The following is a 13107-nucleotide window of genomic DNA, read 5'->3' as shown; positions in this document are numbered from 1 at the left end:
TCAGTACACTGGGAAGTCTGCATGTTAATTAGCTAATTATGGGCCTCAGCTGAAAGCTATCAGGGCTCTAGCTAGAGTTTCCATCCTGCTGACTAGTCAATGCTATCAGGTAAGGTGCAGATACTCTGGGCCTCTTTGCTATTGTTTCTATTGTCCTCTGTGCAGACAGAGGTTATATTTGCCTTTTACTATACAGGTCACTTGCGGGTTGGCTGGAGGCTTGCACTGCTGAAGCAGTATGGTAGCCCCTTCCTTCCTTACAATGAGTCTGCTCCTAACAAGCAGCCTGCCACCAGGGCTCTGACTGGAGTATTCCCACTGTCTAGCTCATGTTATCTGGTTGGGTGCCGGTGTTCCTCGACTTCTTGTATTGATATCATCTGAGATCTTAGGTTTGTGAGCCTGAGTTCTCTGTGCAGATACACTTATTACACCTGGTATTTCCAGGACTGTCTAGGGGTTCTTCTGAAGCAGCATTGTACCCCATTTCCTATGATGTTTCAGCACTCAGCAGGCAGTTGTCCTATTTATATGGTGCTTTACTTCCCATCTGATGGTTTTGTTGGGAGCTCAGTTGCAGTTCAACTACATCTACTGAGTTTTGGTTGCTGTATGTTTCCCTTCTTTAATTGTTGGTATGTTGAAGGGCACTTACTGTAATGTCTGCTGACACCTTAACAGGCTTGAAGCCAGCATGTAGTCTGTGGACCTTGGTTTGGGTGGCCTCTGGCCTCTCACCATGGAGCTGGACTTGCATGGCCTCTGTCTTTCATTATGGCCCTTTGCTTGTTTTAGGGCCCTTGTTTTTGTCCTCGGCTAATGGGTCTGCAGGCTTTTTACCATGGCCCTCGGCTCATGGGTCTGCTGGCCTTTTACCATGGCCCTTGGCTCACGGGTCTGCTGGCCTTTTACCATGGCCCTCGGCTCATGGGTCTTTATTAGGTGTTTTATCAGCATTGAGTTGGTTGATCTTTGGCTGATCTCTGGTGTGGAGTTGACTCCGGTTAGCACTGGTGTGAGCTGCTTCAATTAAGATGAAGGACTAGGCTAGTGTGGGCCAAGTCTTTTTAGGGCCACCAACTAGTGCTGAGGATCATGTATTTCTCCAGCACTGGTGATAGATGCATCCACATTGTCGTTAGTTTCTGATCTGGATATATTGGTTTCCTGGTGGTTTCTAGGGTTATGTCCTAGGGGGCCTTTTATTTTAACAATTGCAGGATCTTAGTTCTTCCCCAGGTAGGTTTATGTCCTGCCATATTGCAAGTATCGCTCTAGTCGCTGAGGGAACCCTTTAAGCAGAATATGGCTATTCTTGATCTGCAATGCTTGATCCTCAAGTGCCGGTCTCTGTAAATTAGTGGGTGGTTTTTGAAGCTCTTGTTGTCAATCGCTTACCATGTCCTAGGACATGTCGTTCTTGTGCCTTTTATCAACCTTTTCAGGGGCCATACATTTTATTAGCTCCCCTGTTGGGTGGATGTGTGGCTGGCCTTATTACTCAGGGCCTCCTTAGCATCAGTTTGGTTATTGCCTTATGTTGATTATTCCCACCCCTTGTTTTTGGGGCATGGCTTGGTAGATCCCATGTGTACTGATATGGAGGGACGCAGAAGAAAATGAGAATTTTACTTACCTACTTGACGTAAATTCATTTTCTTCTAGTCCTGACATATCAGTACAGGGTTTCCCATCCCAAGTTATTTATTTTGATTACTGTACCACTGTGGCAGATGTATAAAAGTGGTGAGGAGGAAGTCATGTTGTCTTATATGTCATGATTAATTATGATTGGCTATGTTATAGGTCCTACCTCCAGGTCTGCATACCTCCCAACTGTCCCGTTGTGAGTGGGACAGTCCCGCTTTTGACAGCTCAACACTGTCACGGATTTGTACTAAGTCCCAAGTTTCTCTTTGATCTGCTGCACTGAACAGCCAGAAACAGATACAAAGTTTCTAAGTTAATTGGGTCTTGGCAGACCACCCAGAATAGATACTTGACATTCTTTTGTAACAGTTTGATAAGATAAGAACTTGGACGCACAGCTTAAAGGGCAATTCACCTTCATTTGCAAAACTGTAATATATAAAAACCACAGAAATGTGTTTAAACTTTCATTACCTGCCAAATTATATAAAATGAACATGGAAATTAGGGGGTGTGGCCACACAATGGGCATGGCCATAAAATTGATGTGTGTATCCCTCTTTCTGTTTCCTAAATGTTGGGTGGTATGGGTCTGGGAGGGGCAATACTGCCCATGATTACTGACATGTAGGCAAGTAAAATGCTCTTTATTGAGAGGAACTAAAACTTTTTCTGACCCTGTAACTCAGGAAAGTCTGTTGGAAATGCAACTTGACGAATTTTTACAGCTTTTAATTGTGGTGATACCTCCTACATTTCTCATTTTACCAAGCAACTGACCAGTGCAATTAGGGAGTGTGGCTCCAATAACTGTTAGCTGAGTCATTTATTTCAGAAAATATCACATCAGTGGGACTAGAAGCTATCCTCTGTGATTAATATCACCAACTAGTTTTGAAAAGCTATTGTCAAACAAATCTGCTTTATTCTGTATCACATAATGAAGTTTAGCCAGACTAATGTCTAATTATGACCCCTACCTAGCTTTAACTCCACTACTATTTGGTGTACTGCCACCCCCATAAATCACAGTCAGTTTTAACTGGGCACAAAAGTGTTGAGCAACTGCCCTGTAAGATCTATAGCATGCGGGTTTGTTGCAATGTGTCACACTGGAACAATTCAGAGCATTTTATGCACAGGCACATTGCATTACGATATTGTTCTGGCTCAGGGCCCTCCATAGAGGAACCTGCCAGTGTTAAATATCAATCAATACATAAATTGCCAAATAAATAATAAGCGACAGTATATAAAACAAGTTTATTAGCCCTTAATCAGTTTATTAAGTAAAAATCAATTTTCACGTACTGCCAAATATCTTTCAATCTGATATTTGCTCATACTGTTTTTCTTATAAGTTTACATACCCTGGCAGAATTTATGATTTCTTAACTATTTTTCAGAGAATATGAATGATAACACAAAACTTTTTCTTTCACTCATGGTAAGTGGTTGGCTGAAGCCATTTATTGTCAAACAACTGTGTTTACTCTTTTTAAATCATAATCCCTACACAAACTACCCAAATGACCCTGATCAAAAGTTTACATACCCTGGTGATTTGGCCTGATAACATGCACACAACTTGACACAAAAGGGTTAGAATGGCTATTAAATTTAACATAGTGGACGCCCCTAGGCCCACTGTGGTTCAACATCCCTTCCCCCTCCCCTTTATTCATGCAAATTTTCATCATCTGGACCTGAGCAATGGGGATTGGCGCACTGGAAATTTTAAAAATGATTGCATCTCCAGCGCATCCCCAGTGTTTTTGAACCAATGTGGGTGTGGTTAGGCAGCATGCCACCCCCCTAAAATCCTGCCTGCCTGGGCCTAGAAGGCCTTTCCACAAATCTGGGCCTGAAAGGTAACCATCTTCACCTGTGATCTGTTTGCTTAGTGGGTGTGTATAAAAGGTCAATGACTTTCTGGACTCCTGACAGACCCTTGCATCTTTCATCCAGTGCTGCACTGATGTTTTTTGGATTCTAAGTCATGGGGAAAGCAAAAGAATTGTCAAAGGATTTGTGGGAAAAGGTAGTTGAACTCTATAAAACAGGAAAGAGATATAAGAAAACATCAAAGGAATTGAGAATGCCAATCAGCAGTGTTCAAACTCTAATTAAGAAGTGGAAAATTAGGGGTTCTGTTGAAACCAAACCACGGTCAGGTAGACCAACTAAAATTTCAGCCACAACTGCCAGAAAAATTGTTCGGGATGCAAGGAAAAACCCACAAATACCTTCAGGTGAAATACAAAAAATACCGGAGGAAAATTTGCACTCATCAGCCTGGAAGCTGCGCATGGGACGTACTTGAACATTCCAACATGACAATAATCCAAAACAAAGGCCAAGTCGACCTGTCATTGGCTACAGCAAAATAAAGTGAAGGTTCTGAAGTGGCCATCTCAGTCTCCTGACCTCAATATCATTGAGCCACTCTGGGGAGACCTCAAATGTGCAGTTCATGCAAGACAGCCCAAGAATTTACAGGAACTGGAGGCTTTTTGCCAGGAAGAATTGGCAGCTTTACCATCTGAGAAGATAAAGAGCCTCATCCACAACTACCACAAAAGACTTCAAGCTGTCATTGATGTTAAAGGGGGCAATACACCGTATTAAGAACTGGGGTATGCAAACTTTTGATCAGGGTCATTTAGGTAGTTTGTGTAGTGATAATAATTTAAAAAGAGTAAACACAGTTGTTTGACAATAAATGGCTTCACAAGTCAGGATGTCGCTGACTTGTATGCTATTGTGAGGTTGCCGAGCCTCTACCATTGTGCACCAGGCGTCTCTTAATTTCCATAGGGTGTGCGTGGTCCTACACTACTTTCAGCCAACCACTAACCATGAGTGAAAGAAAGGTTTTTGTGTTATCATTCATATTCTCTGAAAAAGGAAATCATAAATTCTGCCAGGGTTCGTAAACTTATTTGCACAACTGTATATACACCCAACAATTTACATTAGTGCATCACACCAGATACAAGATATGAGGCATAACCCACTCAGATCTCAATGTCTGGGACAGATCCCTTACAATATCTCTTCTTTGTAAGATATATATATATATATATATATATATATATATATATATATATATATATTCCTAATCAAAATGTACACATCTTGTACACATCACTGTTCTGAAGTGCATTCCACCAACCCATAAAAAAGTAGGCTATCACATATTATCGTGTGAAGGTTTTTATCACCTGAAGCTCTTCGAGTTGTCAACAGCTTTATAGTGCCATTATCCATCAATTAATTATAGCTAACTTTATGGCCCATGCATTTCCCTCTAGTTTATTTAGAAGCAGATTACTATTAACTTATTTTTTTTGCAAAATTACTCACAGAATATTGGTGTATACTGTTGTATTAAGGATTGCTTTTTCTGGAACTAGGGTCTATATCCCAAACAATAAAGAAAGCACCGAACAATGTTTCCACTGTAGGATCTCCTGAAGCTTTGCCAGCTGCCACCCTACTGGACTAAAATTGGTACAGTGTTACAGTTATTGGATTTGGTTGTTGTAGACACAAATGCCACATGGATTAAATTAGTTTGAGTTTAGCCTTGCTTGTTTTATGTAATTCATTTATTTCAATATCAATAATTCTCCCTTAATGTTTTTTGACAGATTCAAACAATTGCTGACTTCTCCAGGGAATAGTAAAAATGTTGTAAGTAAGGGGAAGTTAATCTTCTAAGGCTCATATTGTAATTTTTTATGCTGCTAGTCTACCATCCATTTTCTAAGGAAATTTGAAATTTCAGATTCAGTAACAATGATCTTGTTTAACTGCAAACCTCCTTTGGAGAGACTTAACGCTATGGACTATTGGATTTTTTGGGACTTTCTCTTAAAGGAACAGTTCAGTGTAAAAATAAAAACTGGGGAAATAGATAGACTGTGCAAAATAAAAAAATGTTTCTAATATAGTTAGTCAGCCAAAAATGTAATGTATAAAGGCTGGAGTGACAATGTCTAACATAACAAAACAGAACCCAACTTCCTGCTTTTCAGCTCCCTAACTCTGAGTTAGTTAGCGACTTTAGAGGGGGTCACATGGGAAATAACTGTTCAGAGAGGTTGCAATTGATCCTATGCATGCAAATCAGATTCAAAAGCAAATGGTTATGACCCATGTGGCCCTCCCTCAAGTCACTGATTGGTTACTGCCTGGGGTGTTTGACGCTTGTTTTCGCTTGAAAACTCAATAAATTTGAGGTATTCACGTTTTTAAGCATATAATCTCGAAAAATATAAGCATATTAAATAGTAAATAGTAAGATATTTGTAACCTTAAATTTTTTAAAAAAAAAATTCATCAGATTGTTTTGAGTTAAATTTTTAGTAAATTTGCAGAATTGGGAATTCGTTTGTTTCTGGTAAAGTAAGATAAACAAATAAATAGCCCCCATTAGTAAATACCCCCCATTAGTAAATAACCCCCATATTGTTGTCCTATGTTTATTGATAGTGGGGGAGGAGCCTGTTAACATTGGTGGCCAGATGGGTGTTAACATTGGTGGCTAGGGGGGTTAACATTGGTGGCCAGGGGGGTTAACATTGGTGGCCAGGGGGGTGTTAACATTGGTGGCCAGGGGGGTTAGCACTAGCAGCATAGCCCTGAACACTTCACATCCCCCTGTTACCTGCTTTCTACTCCCTACTATCTTCTCCCCTCCATCCAGCACAAAGACGACATCTCGCCTCACCTCGAGCCACAAGTAGCGTGACCCGCGTCAGTAAAATAAAGATGGCGGCGCCGGCTGGGCTGCAGCAAGCTCTCGCGAGACTTCGGACCCGTGGGGCACATGCGCAGTAGCGCATTTCCATGGACACAGGGACTGGGACTGGACGCAGAGACACTTGGGGGCAAATTCACTAAGCGCCGAAGCGCCGAACGCTAGCGTTACTTCGCTAGCGTTACTTCGCTAGCGTTACTTCGCTAGCGTTTGTCATTTTCTTTACTGCGCAAATTCACTAACGAACGCTGGTGTAGTTTCGCTAGTGTTACTTCGCACCCTTACGCCTGGCGAAGTTTCGCTAGCGACGTAACTACGCAAATTCACTAACGTGCGCAGTGTACTGAACGCTACCTTTAACGCTAGACTTCCTTCGCCACCTCAGACCTGGCGAAGCGCAATAGAGTAGATAGGGATTGTTTCAAAAAAAGTCAAAAATTTTTCTAAGTCCCAAAAAACGCTGGCGTGTTTTCTACATTATGGGTGATAGGCTGAAAAAGATCGAAAACTTTTTTGGGGCTCCCCTCCTTCCCCCCTACATTTCCTGACTCATGGCAACTTACCTAGACAGTGGGCACATGTGTAGGGCAAAATAAATTTTTTATTCGATGATTTGAAGGTTTTCTAGCCATTTGTAGTGCTGATACGTATTCCTCCATTGAAATTTGAATTTCGCGCCGTATGCAAATTAGCCTTCGCTTGCGTAACTTCGCTTTACTAAGCGAATCAACGCTAGCGCAACTTCGCAACCTTACGCTACCCCTGAGCGCAACTTCGGATTTTAGTGAATTTGCGAAGCGCTGGCGAAACTACGCCTGGCAAAGTGTGGCGAAGTGCGGCGAAGTTACGCCTGGTGCAACTACGAATCTTAGTGAATTTGCCCCTTGGACTTTATTATATAGGATTATTTAAAAAATTTTTTATTTTTTGGGGTTACTGTTCCTTTAACATGGGGTTGGTACTGATCACCTGACAAAGGGGCCTGACCCTGAAATGTTGTTGCTTGGCACAAGTAAACTCAGGGTAAATCCCTGTTAAACAGTCTACCCTTGTGCTGGAGTTTTTCATTATACCCTACTGGACTACACATTCTGGAGAGAACATCTTGCTGCAGCACTATAGCCAACAAGATTGCTGGACAAAGGGTGACTATATGAAAGGGATCACTGGTGTGCAGGATAGAAATATCTCCTACCGTAATGTGTTTCTTACCTACCAGAGGGTTCACTGAATGTGTGCATTCATTTATTTATATAGCATCACAAATGTATGCAGTGCTTTACAAGTCATAAACTCAAACAGATGTATAGTTATAAGTTGTAATTATAAGTTGTACCGTAAACTTTACTTAAAGAGATACTGACACCTGAAATTAAACTTTTTTTTACATCTATTATAATATTGGCTTTGCAAGCTACTTCTAACTTTGCCATAAAGTATTTACATTACCTGTCTGATCCCCATGTTCCTGTATGAGGGGGCTGCCATATTTGTGCAGCAGGAGTCCGTTAGCATTAGAAACTGTAACTAACAGGCTGAGCTGGGAAAGTCAGGTTGGCAAACTCAGAGTGTCAGAGTGTCAGAGTGTCAGAGAGTCAGGCTTAGGAACTTCAACTAACAATTATATACAAAAACAAACCTCTCAGCAAAAAATGATCAACATGACCTACAGGTAACATTTAATGTACATTTATATGCTAAAATTTTTTAGTGTCAGTATCACTTTAAGTGCTTCAATGCACAGTTGGAATGAGGTCCCTGCCCTTTGCTAAAACTAAAATAATGTAATTGCTCAAAATTTACTTTGTATGATATATCAATATGAATTTATCCTAATAGTTTCCTATATATGTACTCAATCTAAGAGCTAAGGGAGGGCTACAAAGCTTTGACAACCACTGTTTTAAAGCCACAGTAGTGACTTTTTACTGATACAGGAGATCATCCTTATAGACAGTTCACTATTTCCAGTGCTAAAAGTTTGCGTTTGGCACTGCCAGAAGGCAGAGGACCCAAAGCATTCCCAGACTATAGTCTTCAATAAGGGGGTTATTTACTAAAATCTGAATTTCTCGCCCCCTACAACCACAATAACAATGGAATTGTGAGGACAAATACTGCATTGTGGTGAAAACACGGCAATTGGACTCATAAATCATTTTGCTCATTGCACTTGGGTTTGTAAATGAGCCCTAAAGTTAATACTTAACTTTAAATTCACTTAAATATAAGCTATGAAACAACAACACCTTGACTTGAAATCAAAAAGTTTAAAACCTTTTGCCATTAGAAAAGATGGTGTGCTATATGATATATGCCCTTATAAACTGAAATTGCTAGCCATTTCATTTTGTTTTCAAACATTTAAAGACAAAAAAGACTGCTGAATACTGCAGGTTTTATAAAAATAAACAATAGAACCCTGATTTTATGTACTCAAATGGTTTCCTGGAATTAACACTGTTTCTTTTGCGGTTCCATAGAGGCAAGTGGCATATTTTCCCCCTGATTTTATGGTTTCCATAAATACCACTTTGATGCTTTTCCCTGGTAAAATTGTTCTACAGTATTGCATAAAGCAGCCATATGTAACATCTTGCTTCATCTAAATAACTCATTTTCATAAAAATACTCTTCTAGTAGTGTGTGCCACTGGATAATCCTAAATAGAAAATTACATTTTTAGTACTAACCTCCTGGATTGTAGGATAGGCATGAGGGTGATATTTTTTCTTTTTATTTAACTCATAAAACATATCACTATGCCACTGCTAGTGCCACCTTTCCTGCACCCAATCCATTCAGCAGCTAGTGTCATGCATTTTAAATTAATGACTTAGCATGCAAATACCAGGCAACTGAGTTTATTACAAATAGAAGAGGCGGTATTAGCTACTTCTGCTATGGACCTCTTAGTCCCAATAGCTTCATGTTATAGAATTTATACAAATCACATTCTCCATAGTGTAAGTGTATGTTGTGATGAACCAATAACTGAAGCAAAACTCTCAACCAATGTCAAGAGCACCTAAATTCTAAATATCTTGGGTGCCCAGATTCTCCAGCTAATAAAGAAACTGTCATGCAGTAAGTTATGATAGAGTACATTTGAAAATCAAAATAAGTTTTAATGAGAGGAAAGTGTGCATCTTGCCTCTGTTATTCCACATGTGGGGAGCCTGTGACTGTGGCACATAAACATGATGTTACGGGGTTTGGGAAGGTTTAGCCTCTACTCCAGGATCTCCTTGGAAATGTCTTGTTGCCTTAAAGATAAAGTGACACTGTTGTTCACCAAAAGTTGCACAAAAGATTCTACAGTATTTGCACACATACCTTAAAAAAAAAAGAGAGAACATTGTTTTCAGTCTGACCGCAGTGACTTGGACAGAAGGATGGCAGGCAATTTTTGCCCACCCAGTCCTGGAATCCTGTGCCAGACAGTAAAACTCTGTCTAGGTGGGCCTGCCAAAATGTTTCCAGTTGGGCCCAGCAGTTGGAAAACTCCCAACAGGGAAACTCAAGCCATATCTGACCTTGCAGAGACCAAATATGTAGAAGCTTGAGTTTCCCTGTTTAGCTCAAGAAATAGCACATTGCTTAAATGTACTCTTCCAAGTCCTTCATTAACAAATCAACACACAATTGGCCTTGAATTAAAATGTTTTGCTTTCTACAACTACTGTATGACATGTTCAGAGGTTAAAAATCAAAATGACTAATGACAACAAGGAAATAGTTAATAGGTGACACTGCAGTAGAAACCAGGAGAACAAAACAAATCTCTGCAAGATAAGATAGTGTTTAGGAGAATGCCAATCAACGCCAGGTGTAAGGTGTAATAAATTTGGATAAGTTTGTAATAAGTTACTGAAGGTGATACAGGACTATAAAACAGACAGTGTGTATAGATGGTCTAGAGGTGATTTATTCAATAGAAGACCATGTCGATTTCCTAATCGGCAACAATTCAGAGGATAATCATCTGGCAGTGCTACGGATACTGTTGATAGTGATTCCCCTGATGAATGTCAAAAGAGTTATTTTTTATCCAAGGGCTCAAAAGGCAAACAAAGAAAAAAAACAAGGAGGGGACAGACTAGGTCAAAAACAGGGGATAGACGAACAAACAAATCAGGAGGGTCCGCAGACATCTCAGGGCAGTCCAGTAAAGACACGCAGCAGCAGAAGGGACAAATAATATTCAACCTTTCTTCTACACCTCTTACAGACACCCAGGTCCAGGTGCTAGGTAGGGGTCTTAGTTTTGTACCAACCATGAATTTCAATCATTTCAACTTTGAGGTTGAATTGTTTAAATTCTGCCGCAAATTAAATTTGCAATCTTTTTTTGCCTCTGCTCCTACAGGTGATCCGGCAGCGTCTGGGGCTGAGCAATTGAATCCAGATATGACTAATCAACTACGTCCTAAATCTACATTTATGCCGCCGACATTAAATAGGTCAGTAACGACTTTTGCCAATAATGTAAGGAGGGACGTAAAACAATATGCTACACATAAACATCGTTACACAAGCAATGTCAAACAAAATGAAATAACCTCCATACAAGAGTTAGCCAGCAGATAAGGGGGGAGGCATCGTTATTATGGATTATGGGGATTACAGGAGAGAAGCGTTGGACCAATTGACAGATAATGTATGCTACGAGATGCTGTCTGGCGATCCAACGTTTTTATATTTGATGGAAATTAAGGATATGGTCACTAAAGCATTGTTATCTAAAATCCGCGGAGACCGTATCTATATCTACTTCCCAAGATACATAAATCTTTGAGTAAGCCACCGGGAAGACCAATCATATCTGCCTCTGGTTCTATATGTCAACCTCTTGCTCAATTTGTTGATTCATATTTGCAGAAACATGTATCCATGATTCCCTCATTTATTAAAGACTCTTTTGATTTTCTGGAAAAATTGAAATTGGCCAATAGAGATCCTGTTGTGGCAGGTCAAACTTTACTTGTCACAATGGATATCTCTAGTTTATATACCAATATCCCACACAACTTGGGAAAAGATACTATAAAAAAATTACTAACTGAGAAATTTGAGAATCAGGAATTTGCAGATTTCATTTTTAGATTACTGTGTTTTATTTTGGATCACAATTATTTCAGTTTTGAAAATTCATTCTATAGACAGAAACAAGGAACCGCTATGGGGAGTAATGTGGCCCCCTCATATGCGAACCTTTTTATGGCCGAATATGAGGATAACTACATATATAATTCACCTTTTTGGCAATACATAACCTGTTATCATCGCTATATAGATGATATTTTTTTCATCTGGCAGGGTGATGAATCAGCTTTAACTTCATTTGTGAATTACCTGAATTCCATTGAATCCACGATACGTTTTACGGTTTCCTGGAGTTCGTCCACGATATCCTTTTTGGATATCCTTATCAATTTTGATGCAGGTAAATTCTCCACGAGTATATACCGTAAACCTACGGACCGTAATACACAGGCATAGAATTACATGTCAATCCATGTTTGTAGTCTATATTATTATTTGCCCGTGCGTCTTATATTACACTGGAAAGACTATACAAAAACTGAAAGATAGATTCATTAAGCATAAAAGTGTCATTAAGCTGGGAAAGGAATCTACCCCTTTAGTGCAACACTGTAGGGAATACAATCATAATTTATCGGCGTTACGTCTAATGGGGATTGACCAGATAACTTCTTCTATGGGGGGTGTTGATAAGAACACTCTATTATTGCGACGTGAGGCGGAATGGATATTTCGTCTCAATACAGTAACTCCGTCTGGGCTTAATGATATATTAAATTTATCTTGCTTTCTGCAGACTAGATGAGAGGTCTCTTATGGATTCTCTTGCTCAGCCTCTACATATGCCTTGATCTTCTGTTCTCGAGTAAGTATAGATTTTTTCTTTTCTTTTCATTTTTTCCTTTTCTTTTCCCTCTTTTCCTTTTTCTTTTTCTTTTTTCTTTTTGTCTCATATTTTACCTAGTATATTCTGATGAGAACATATTGCTCCCATTGATAGGTCTTTTGTTACTTTTCTTGTTAGCTGTCCTTTAATGAAAATTACATGATTTATGGGCTCTGAGTCCTTAGCATTGTTAAAGATTTGTATGGTTCACGTTAATAGAGGGGTGTGACATTTACTATTGTGCTAATGTGAATGATGTCAAAATGCTATGCACTCCTATAACCTGATGTTGGTCATGATTATCTATTAATATATTATTGATATTTGTTTTTGTTTTCTGTTAATGGACTGCTTCAAGAATCACATTTGACAGTATTCATTATATTTTAGATAACCCTTCCTGAATGTGTGAAGCTTTGGTGCTATGGGGGAACGCATGTGCGTTACAACTGGATCTTTAGGAGACGCTGGGTTATTTCTGGAAGTTGAGTTAACCGGAAGTGATGTCAGGGGAGTGATCCGCATCTCTAAATGTTTGATGTAGGATGCACGCTATATTGGAACGTATTTGCTTTCCACCAGGATACTAGGTGACGCTGCTTCACCCCCCACGAGTAGAGAGGCGGAAGTGACGTCAGACGCCGGATCCCTATCGAATGGACTCAGCATGGACTATAAAATGATACAGACAGTAAGGCTCGTTCTGCCTTTTTGATTTTTGTTAATTTTTTGTGCCCCTGATGAAGACCCTTATGGTCGA

General features: G+C 39.8%; 1 long non-coding RNA gene across 1 annotated transcript; it reads left to right on the top strand.

Annotated features, from left to right (window-relative positions):
• Positions 1 to 10478: 10478 nt before the first annotated feature.
• On the top strand, positions 10479 to 13107 carry LOC121394724. Its single transcript, XR_005961973.1, has 4 exons — positions 10479 to 10667; positions 10785 to 10878; positions 11735 to 12326; positions 12738 to 13107. It is a non-coding gene; the product is annotated as an uncharacterized LOC121394724 (long non-coding RNA).

The sequence above is a fragment of the Xenopus laevis genome, chromosome 6L, assembly GCF_017654675.1.
Source record: "Xenopus laevis strain J_2021 chromosome 6L, Xenopus_laevis_v10.1, whole genome shotgun sequence".
In the NCBI taxonomy this organism is placed as follows: domain Eukaryota; kingdom Metazoa; phylum Chordata; class Amphibia; order Anura; family Pipidae; genus Xenopus; species Xenopus laevis.
Note: the sequence above shows the minus strand (reverse complement) of the source record. Positions and strands in the feature narration are given on the sequence as shown.